A 10,957-nucleotide genomic window follows, 5' to 3' on the forward strand; every position below is an offset into this window, starting at 1 on the left:
CGTTCACGCAGATGAGCAGGGACCCAGGGCATCTTTCTTTGGGTGTTTTTCACAGTCGGTAGACAAGTCTCTTTAGTGTCCTGCGTTTTTAGAACTGTGACCTTAAATGCCTACTTTCTGTAAGCTGTTAAGGTCTTAACGACATTCCACAGGTGCATGTTAATTAATTGATTATGGTTAATTGAACATGCATGGAAAACATTGTTTAAACCCTTTACATTGAAGATCTGTAAAGTTATTTGGATTTTTAAAACATTATTATTGAAATACACAGTCCTGAAAAAGGGACGTTTCTTTTTTTGCTGAGTATATATATATATATATATATATATATATATATATATATATATATATATACAGTGCATACGGAAAGTATTCACAGCGCATCACTTTTTCCAAATTTTGTTATGTTACAGCCTAATTTTAAAATGGATTAAATTCATTATTTTCCTCAGAATTCTGCACAAAACACCCCATAATGACAACGTGAAAAACGTTTACTTGAGGTTTTTGCAAATTTATTAAAAATATAAAAACTGAGAAATCACATGTACATAAGTATTCACTGCCTTTGCTCAATACTTTGTCGATGCACCTTTGACAGCAATTACAACCTCAAGTCTTTTTGAATATGATGCCACAAGCTTGGCACACCTATCCTTGGCCAGTTTCGCCCATTCCTCTTTGCAGCACCTTTCAAGCTCCATCAGGTTGGATGGGAAGCGTCGGTGCACAGCCATTTTAAGATCTCTCCAGAGATGTTCAATCGGATTCAAGTCTGGACTCTGGCTGGGCCACTCAATGACATTCACAGAGTTGTCCTGAAGCCACTCTTTTGATATCTTGGCTTTGTGCTTAGGGTCGTTGTAGTGCTGAAAGATGAACCGTCGCCCCAGTCTGAGGTCAAGAGCTCTCTGGAGCAGGTTTTCATTTAGGATGTCTCTGTACATTGCTGCAGTCATCTTTCCCTTTATCCTGACTAGTCTCCCAGTTCCTGCCGCTGAAAAACATCCCCACAGCATGATGCTGCCACCACCATGCCTTACTGTAGGAATGGTACTGGCCTGGTGATGAGCAGTGCCTGGTTTCCTCCAACCGTGACGCCTGGCATTCACACCGAACAGTTCAATCTTTGTCTCATCAGACCAGAAAATTTTGTTTCTCATGGTCTGAGAGTCCTTCAGGGGCCTTTTGGCAAACTCCAGGCGGGCTGCCATGTGCCTTTTACTAAGGAGTGGCCTCCGTCTGGATGACGGAGATGGTTGTCCTTCTGGAAGTTAATCCTCTCTTTACAGAGGACCTCTGGAGCTCTGACAGAGTGACCATCGGGTTCTTGGTCACCTCCCTGACTAAGGCCCTTCTCTATCCGATCGCTCAGTTTAGATGGCCGGCCAGCTCTAAGAAGAGTCCTGGTGGTTTTGAACTTCTTCCACTTACGGATGATGGAGGCCACTGTGCTCATTGGGACCTTCAAGGTAGCAGAATTTTTTCTGTAACCTTCCCCAGATTTGTGCCTCGAGACAATCCTGTCTCGGAGGTCTACAGACAATTCCTTTGACTTCATGCTTGGTTTGTGCTCTGATATGGACTGTCAACTGTGGGACATTATTTAGACAGGAGTGTGCCTTTCCAAATCATGTCCAATCAACTGAATTTACCACAGGTGGACTCCAATTAAGCTGCAGAAACATCTCAAGGATGATCAGGGGAAACAGGAGGCACCTGAGCTCAATTTTGAGCTTCATGGCAAAGGCTGTGAATACTTATGTACATGTGCTTTCTCAGTTTTTTTATTTTTAATAAATTTGCAAAAACTTCAAGTAAACTTTTTTCACGTTGTCATTATGGGGTGTTGTGTGTAGAATTCTGAGAAAAAAAATGAATTTAATCCATTTTGGATTAAGGCTGTAACATAACAAAATGTGGAAAAAGTGATGCGCTGTGAATACTTTCCGGATGCACTGTATATACACAACAATAAATGTGAATATGATTTATAAATTGTAACTGTCAGGATTTCAGATTGGTACTGCCTTTTTTACTGTTTCTAATTGTTTGTGTCATTTTCCCTATTCTCTTGCTTTTGGTTGGTCTTTATTTTGCTATGTATATTTTTGCTTTTGTTTTATTTTGTTTGTTCTATTTATGCTTACTCTTTTACCCTCAGTCACATATCATCAGTTACCTTTCAATTCTGTGTTAAATACTTACATGTCACAAACCAATCACTGTTTTAATTACTTTGATTTTACAAATGTGTTTTTCTGCCACACTTGTTGCTAGCTTCTTCTCAAAATTAATTGAGATTTTACATTAGAATTCTTTGGATTTTTTACATTTTGATTTTTGCATTTTGGCTGCAGCAAGAGCTGGCAGCACAATACTGTCTGTCAGTGACTTACACGTTTTCTCGGGTACTTTTTATTTTATAGTTTTTGGACCTTTCGCTTTGCTCCTTTTGACTTTGATTTTTACCTTTTACATTTGACCACTTGTTTTGTGGTTTGATGTCTCTTTTGTTAACTCTTTGTTTCTTTAATACCCTTTTAATTCTACAGTCATGATGCCAACTTAATGGCTTCTTTTGGGATTAGCAATTTGGCTGAATGTTGGTCTGTAAGTGTACCGGTTACTGCAACTGAGGCTCTATGGGTCTGGTGTTGGTCACCGGTATGCATACTTTAACTGCCAGTACGGGAAACACAAACCTTTCAATTTCTGTTCTCCCAGTTACTATTAAAATATTCTTGTTAGTATTCAGTAGCATAATACAGATTTGATGCCTGATTATTTGTATAGCTAGTTAACCTCCTTGGTATTTCTCCTGAGTGTGATTCTGGTTTAAAATTCGGTGTAATTATGGGCCATCATGAGTCAGACTGGGTGATGTTTAATGATCTGCTGTACCTTTTTAAGCCCAAATAATGCTCGGGACAGTATTCTGCTGCCAATTAGTGGATGAAATAACATTGTGCTGCAAAAAGTCATGACTATTTTTATGCTGTATGCAACTGGTAATGTCATTATTAAATACTATGTGTGGGGCAGGGCCTTCAATCAAAATGCAATGGCATGTAAATGAAAGTCCATTTTAGATCAAAGCACAACTGGATCATTAGTTGAATAAACAATAGCAATGTGAATAAGTCATTAGACATTGACATGGATAATGAAACTGATACATACAGTACTGTAGGACTGAAACAGCACAACATTCCTAGTGACTTAAATTACATAATGCTGCAGCGGGATGCTGTATCTGCGTGGCAAAATAACTGCGATTAAGAAAGATGTTAGCCCCTAAGCATTGTTCATAATGCAGTAACTGTCAGTGCTCAAGTCAGAGAAAAGTGGAAGTTACTAAGCCTTGTTCTGTGGTAGCCTATTTTTTATAATAACACAATAAATGTGTCGCTCATGCGGAGCAGGCACTGACATTCTGCTCTCTTATGCTCAAGCAATAGAAAGAATAATGTAAAAAAGTGTGTAAAGAAATAGGCCTCTACTGGCCCAAGTGCAATGTTGAGCTGTGTGTTGGTGACTGTTTGAAAATATGTCACATGAAGGACATGTACTAAATTTGCATCCGTACAGCAGTGGGTACTACACATACCTTTCCTGCTGTTTTTATGTTGATGTGTTTTTTTTTTTGGATGTAATTTATTAATCCCTGAGGGGAAATTGTGTTCTACTCATGACACAGCACTTGCTATTGTGAGTAGGGAATCCATTCCCGGGAATTTGGGAATTCGGCATGTCATTCCCGGGAATCCCGGGTTCCTGGGGATGACACAGTGCACGGGCATCTCACATGTGAACGATTTTAGAACGACCGACACTTATTTTTAATAACACTAATGCAATATGTTGACACCAATAAAAGGCTAACCTTATCTACAAACAGTTCATGCTGTCAGATAAGTACATGTATCTAGTTCAGGGGTGCCCAATGGGTCGATCGCAATCGACCGGTAGATCACAAAGATAGTGCAGGTAGATTGCGTTGAATTCAAAACATCCCTATGGCATTTGCCACTTGATTGACATACAGGACGGCCAGTCTGAGATCTCTTCTCTTCTAACACACTGGTCATCCCACACGCATGATTAAACAGGCGAGCTACTGATCTAGTTAGCCTTCTAATTTATATCGACTAAAGAAGGGATTTAAAAAAAAAATTGTTTGGGGAGTGTATGGGTTGGATGTGGAATTGGAAGAGGATTTTTTTTTCTCACAATGTCACAGTCGAAGTGCGTTTGTCTGATCTGTCAGTCTGTCATTGCTATTCCAAAGAAAGAAAATGTGGACAGCTGTCATTTTTCAGCGCCTTGGTTCGAGGAACATTCAAAAAATCCCGTCAGAGCTGGAGACACAATGGAAGGCGTGTGCTATCCATTTAGGGAAGATGTTGAGGGCGATTCACTCGCATCAGAAATGACAACGCTGTTTCACCGTGGGCCGAAAAACCGTGACACTTAATTATTTTCAACTATAACTTTGTTATTTCTTGATCAATTTTTACACGCTATATATGCGAGCTTGGCCGTTCCCGGTTTCCCGGGAATTAAACTGCTGTAATTGCAGGAATGAAAAATGTCCGGGAATCCCTAATGGATTCCCTAATTGTGAGGTGGCATTCATGTTGTAACAGGCGACTGGCCTTTAGGATGAAACTCTCAGATCTTTTGGAGCAGCGTGAGGTCTTTAATGGTGTCTGGAGTGCCAATCCTGCCACCCACCCGCAATTTTTCCTTGTAAGTTGGAAGACCTGCTTGCAGGGCTGGATGTCTTGAAAATGTTCCTTAATTTAAGTTAGACAACAGAGGCATGCTGCAGTCTTCCTGGATGGTCCTTCATCATTCATTTCTAAAATTATAAATCCTATTTAGAGGAGCATTTAATGTTAGATTGTTTTGAAAATAATTATCCTTAGATTATCCTTAGTGACAGTCTCTTCAAATGCTGTTTCAGTTGTACTTGCAGTTCCAGATATTTACTTTAACTTTTGAAAGAGTATGTGATTTCCTCCTGACTTCTTTCTGAAACATCCACAACTACCAACATAACTCTCCAGAACCATGATAAACAAAAATGTATTAAAATGAAGAGCTTGTTTGTTTTTAACGGAAAACACAGCTCAGTTTACCTGATGGACTTCTTATCACTGTTACCATAAAGGAGAAACCAGTGAAGTCACAAAGTAAAAGGGTTAATTGACAATGCGGCTACTACTGCCATTTCTTTTAATGATGTTGCACTCTTTATCATTGACATCATGGCTTTTATGATCTCTGTTATGTATCTGAACAGTTAGCACTGCTGCCTTGAGTCACACCCTTCTCTTGGTGCAATGTACTGTATTGGAAAAATATATTAAAATATTACTCTAAAAATATCCACTGAATCTCTCACCTTTTTTCATTAATATCTCAATAGCATATTACTAAAGTTCTAAGTCAGATTTGTGTAATTAAAAATTCTACTGTAATCACATCTCTAAAATGAATTCAATTTTCCATTCACAATTTAATCCAATGTAGTCCGTGTAATATTACTGATAGTAGTAAAAATGAATAAAATTTCTTCCTTGTGCTCAGCAGGGAGGGCCGAGGAGCTATCAGACCCACTGAGGTAGTCTGGTTGCTCCTGGCCATCAGAAAGAGGGATCAAGGTTGCTGCCCCCCACTAAGTCATAGATAATTTAAAAGTTAGCAAAGTGGTCACATTAATATGGAAATGTATTCCTTTGAAACTAAACCAATGAGCACAACTGCTTTTCAGCCATATTCAGATGCCAGGAAAGGCAGGAATGAATGAGAAATATTAAACTGAAAACTGCCATTGTTTTGAAGAAACCCTTCAAATTATAATATAAAGAACTTCTCTGTGAGAAAAAAAAATACTCAAATTCTTTCCTTATTATTGAAATGACCACCACTGCACTCAGATTTTTTTCTTTTTCTTTTTATAATTTCATTGAGTTTAGGGTTAGGGAAGAGATGACCATGGGGAGGAGCAATTTGGTGTAATGCCAGATAGAGGAACAACTGATGTCGTCTTTGCCTTGAGACAGCTCATAGAGAAGTAACGAGAAAAAAACAAAAGATTTGCATATGGCGTTTATTGAGTTAGAGAAAGTTTATGGTAGAGTGTCATGACAAGACGTCTGAAGGTGCATGAGAGAGAAAGGCATACCAGAGAAGTACTGTATCTGAGGATTGTCCAGGACATGTAGGAGGGAGTGAGGACGTGAGTTAAAAGCAGTCTCAGGGTAACAAACAAGATTCCAGTTAGAGTAGGTCTGCACCAAGGATCTTCTTTAAGTCCTCACCTCTTTAATCTGGTTATGGATATGTTGAGTCATATGATGAAAGACCAATCCCTCTGGTGAAGGCTTTTTGTTAATGACACTATATATGACATCATTCACAGTGTAGAACTTCTCCCAGATAGTTTTGTAAATCGTTTAGCTTGAGACAGATGAATGTGTTGTACACTTTTTGGCTAAATTACACCATACTTTGCAAAGATCGAACAAGAATTAATCACAGTGGTTGAATTTCATTCATAATCTGAGATTCTAATTGAAAGGTTCTATTTCATTGTTGGTTGATACGATCAAGAGGTGCAATTCTTGGAATAAGTTGATATAGTCTGAAAATAGTGCCTATCAGGTCTAACAAGAATGCAGAACACAGCAGGATTAGAGGCAATCACAAAGGGAAGGCAAACTCATAGTCAAAGAAACAATGAAGCCATGAATTAAGTCAGTTAACACACAAAGTCAAATACAGGAGTGCAATGAAGCACCAAGAAAACAAGCTAACGGTTCATAAGCACACTAACCATCATGATACGCAAGTAGATGCAAGCAGAACGTTACGTTTGTAATTGTTTCTTTTTTTGGAATTTATCTTAATGCTACAATACATGAGCTTCTTCCACTGTGCCATGTTAAGTGTGTTCCATGTGATTACATCACGCCAATCACGTGGTGGCTAGCCAGCCTAGTCATTGGTAAACGTTATGACTATGCTAGAAGTGATGCCATGACATGAAGCATGATATCACCATCATAACAATAAAGAAAAGTAATTGAAAAAAACTCATATCAACACAAAATGTGTTCATATTTAACATGAAAATAATTTGATTCACGAGAGTACTAGTTACCGTAGTTTCAAGCATAGACACTAATGTTAGATTGGGGACATTGAGCTGATTTCTTAAACTAGGGTTGCCGCCTTTTGGATTGTGAAGGGTTGTCAGAAATGGTTGTGTATCAGTTATAAGTATCTTGTGATGGGTTGCTGTTTGCAATTTAAGCAACTCGTTTCTGCTATCACTGGCAGAATTTATTCTCCAGGAGGGGGACCCATATTACGACTGTCAGTGGAGATACTGTAAGGATGACTGATCTGACGGTCATCATGGAACGGATCTCAAGGGAGAGATTGGGTTGTGAGAATGAAAAGTTTAAGGAACACTGCTTTATATAATTCTTAAACTTGTACATAGAAAAAGTAATGAGCTAAAGGTGTTACTGGATTAATGTATATTTGACGTAAAGTTTTTCAAAGAATGTGCACACATTATCACTCTTTCTACTCGTTCTGTCGACTACGATTCAAAGTCACTCTATGGATTAATGTCCTCCATTTCTTTCAATCTCTCTTTGTTCTGTCCAGTATCTTTCTTGATGGTGCCTAGCCATTGAGTTCATGGGCTGCCTGTTTCAATTTTGCCACCGACTGTTCCAAGAATGATATCCTTTTCAAGTGACCTGCTTGGCATTATATGAGTTAGGAGAGTTTTTGCTTTGTCGTTATTAATATCCAAGTCTAAAACTTCGGATTCCTATTGTGACTTTCAGGAATTACATACTACATAGGTAGAAAAAAGGCTGGATTACATGATTATCATGGAAATGAGCAGCTATGAATAGCACCTCAGGCTTAAAGTATCTCCTACATTATTGCCATTATTTGAATGAATAAATGAATAATGTATCACAGGATTGCTAGTAAATTGGAAAATATTAGTAGCGACAAGAGCAGTATGGGAAGAACAGAGGCACACAGATAAAGAGCTGGGGTCCATAGATGAACCCTGTTTAATGTCTGAATGCCAAAAAAAGAAAAAAAATCTAAGGTTCTCATTAATTGGGAGTGTGTTCAAGTTGGTAGATCAGTCTTCAACCAAAGCTGGTTCTGTTCTGAAAGCTGAGCCAGATGTGGCATCAGCGGTCCTTGGATGGGTGCTCCTCCATTCTAGTCAAAAGGAGGAAAGTCAATTCACAAGTTTGTCACACCCTAAACCTTTGTTTTTTTAATACCTAGACAGAGTCCATGGAGCACTTGCTGATTGCATTGGAGTGACAGCAGAGATCAAAAAAGATTGCAGTTTGAATGAGATTTCCTTTCCATGGCTAACATAGTTTCTTCCATTGTCTCATATATATATTCAAAACCCAGTAAAAAAAAAACTTGATGTTCTGCTTTAGTTCACTACAGAGTAATCTTTTTAGTATGTGATGTTATAGCATTCCAAAAAAATCATAGTTACAGTAGTTTGAAACATCTGAAAAAAGGATTTGCTCCTATTTAACTCTGAAAAAGATACACAAGCTTAGGAATGACATTCATATTCACCCTTAACTACTTCACACCTTTTCTCATCTCATAAGTACTCGCACTGTGTATTTTATGCACTACTGTTAAAATGGCTATTTATTTGCATGCTGTGAGGTTGTAATTTAAAATATTGCAATAATTTTAATTTGTATGTTTCTAATGTAATTTAATACCATATTACTGAATAGTATGACACAGTCTAGGACTATCTGAAAATAAACCCGACCCACTTCTCTAGTGCTCAATCGTCACCTGTCGCACTTTCGTCCACTGCAGGATTTGCACATGTATCACATTTCACTTCATTTGTTAAATGTTCTTTGCAAAGAACATCTCATCGTTGTCATACATACGTAAGTACCCATGCGATGTACAAAATGCATCATATGGAACTGACGACTGTGCATCGACTCATAAGACCAGCTTGGGGCACACTAGAGGGAAACCATTGCAACACTGTACGTGAATCAAGCTGAGGATAGATGGCGGATGCTGCCAGTAGGTTCAATTGAAAGGACGTTGGACAAAAATGACTGAAATTGGTGTACAAAATGCACCAGTGTGACTAGTTAAGGGTTAAAGAATATTAATTCTCCCAACTAAAGTGGGATGAAGAGATGCTTTGTCTTGCCTGAGGCTTTTCATCGTGTCGCCAAAATTAAATTTGAATAGTTCTGTAAGTTTTCATGTGATTGTGACTTCTAGATATTTGAAATGTCATGAGATTCTCAAGGAAAAGTTATTTAGTTCAAGCAGATGTGCAAGGCTGGTTACTGGGGAAAGTCTTTTTCAAAATGAGGCCATAAACTTAGAGGACACAGAAGCAGTAATCAAACCCACAGATAGAAAAACACGACAGAGCAAACAGGAGAATCCAAAACAAATTGGTGAAGCAGGACATCCAAAAACCCCTTTGTAAATTATAGGAGAAAAAGCAGAAATGATATTGGAAGGAAAAAGTCACACCAAAGTTTTGGAATCAGAACTTCTCTCTTATACATCAGAAATGAAGTATGGCTTGGATAGAAGTGATATTCTGAAAACCAGTTACGTTACTTAGGCATTTAATTAACTTGTTGTGCAATGGGGAATAAAATATCAATGCATTAATCGGTCTATTTATCTTTAATGTACAGAATGCTAAAACAAGCAATCACTCTTCTTTGCTAGAAAAGAGCAGACAGTGATGGTTTGCCTGATCTTAATTAATATTTTGATTTAAAGTCAAATTTCAAAGTAAAGATGTAGAACTACTCTAGACCAAAATGATTAAAGGAGTTGGTTTTATTCTGTTACACAGTATGCTCTGTATAGGGAAATGATTTGTTTTTTGTCATGTTAACTATAAACTGACTTACATTGAGACCATCTTCAAACAAAAGATTTATTAAACACAAATGCCTTGACAAAGCTTTTTTTGTATTTGTAATACAAAAGCACCAATAATTCTTCTTCCTTCTCACTGACTCTCTTTACTCCTCCACTCCTTTTGTTGTCCTTGCCAGGGTGAGGCAGAGTGACTCTTATTACCTCTCCTTTTACTTCTCTTGGTTTGATGGAAACACTTCTGGGTCAGGTGGAAGTCTCCTAAAATAGGTATTATGAATCCCTATGGCACTCCCTGGAGGCATTCATGGATCTTAATAAGGTTGCTCTCCAAGAATCCAGTTCTCAGCATGCCCTGTGGGTAGCCAACATGGGTGTCCAAGCCCAGGGATGGTGCCATCTAATATGATGTGGGAGAACATACTCCGAAGTTGTTGTATCGCATAGTCCTTCCATTTCATTGGCCTCCCGGCTGAGTAAGGATCCATCCCAGTCAGTGTGCCAGCCAATGCGTGCCATTTGTTACAAATGCCATTGCAATAAGACCTGAAATAATTTTAGCCTTGAGGAAAACAGCTTGTAAATGAAATTGAACAGTACATACAAGTTGTTCAGTTTTAAACACCACAAGTAGAATCAACATTCGCTATAAAAGATGCAAATAAATATAAAAAAGTCAAAAAGAGATCAAATCATAAACACTGAAAGTTAATGTTCATTTTCTGCTATATATATTACTATATACTCACATTATACAGGGAGATTCACTCCAAGGAAGCCCTGAATATTCTGTAATAACTCTAGCTAGGACGAAGCAGTCTGAACAAAACAATGTGCAATGTGCTCCTCAGTATATGGAGCTATGAATAAGTCAGGATGCCCCTGTGTCGGAGGGATGAGGTAGGTGCCGGACAGCCATCATGATGTTTAACCTCCATTTGCAACTTCTGGGTGCATACTGCCCGTATCCCTTCACTTAGTCATTCGACTTCTCATT

The sequence above is a fragment of the Polypterus senegalus genome, chromosome 15 (genome assembly GCF_016835505.1).
Source record: "Polypterus senegalus isolate Bchr_013 chromosome 15, ASM1683550v1, whole genome shotgun sequence".
In the NCBI taxonomy this organism is placed as follows: domain Eukaryota; kingdom Metazoa; phylum Chordata; class Cladistia; order Polypteriformes; family Polypteridae; genus Polypterus; species Polypterus senegalus.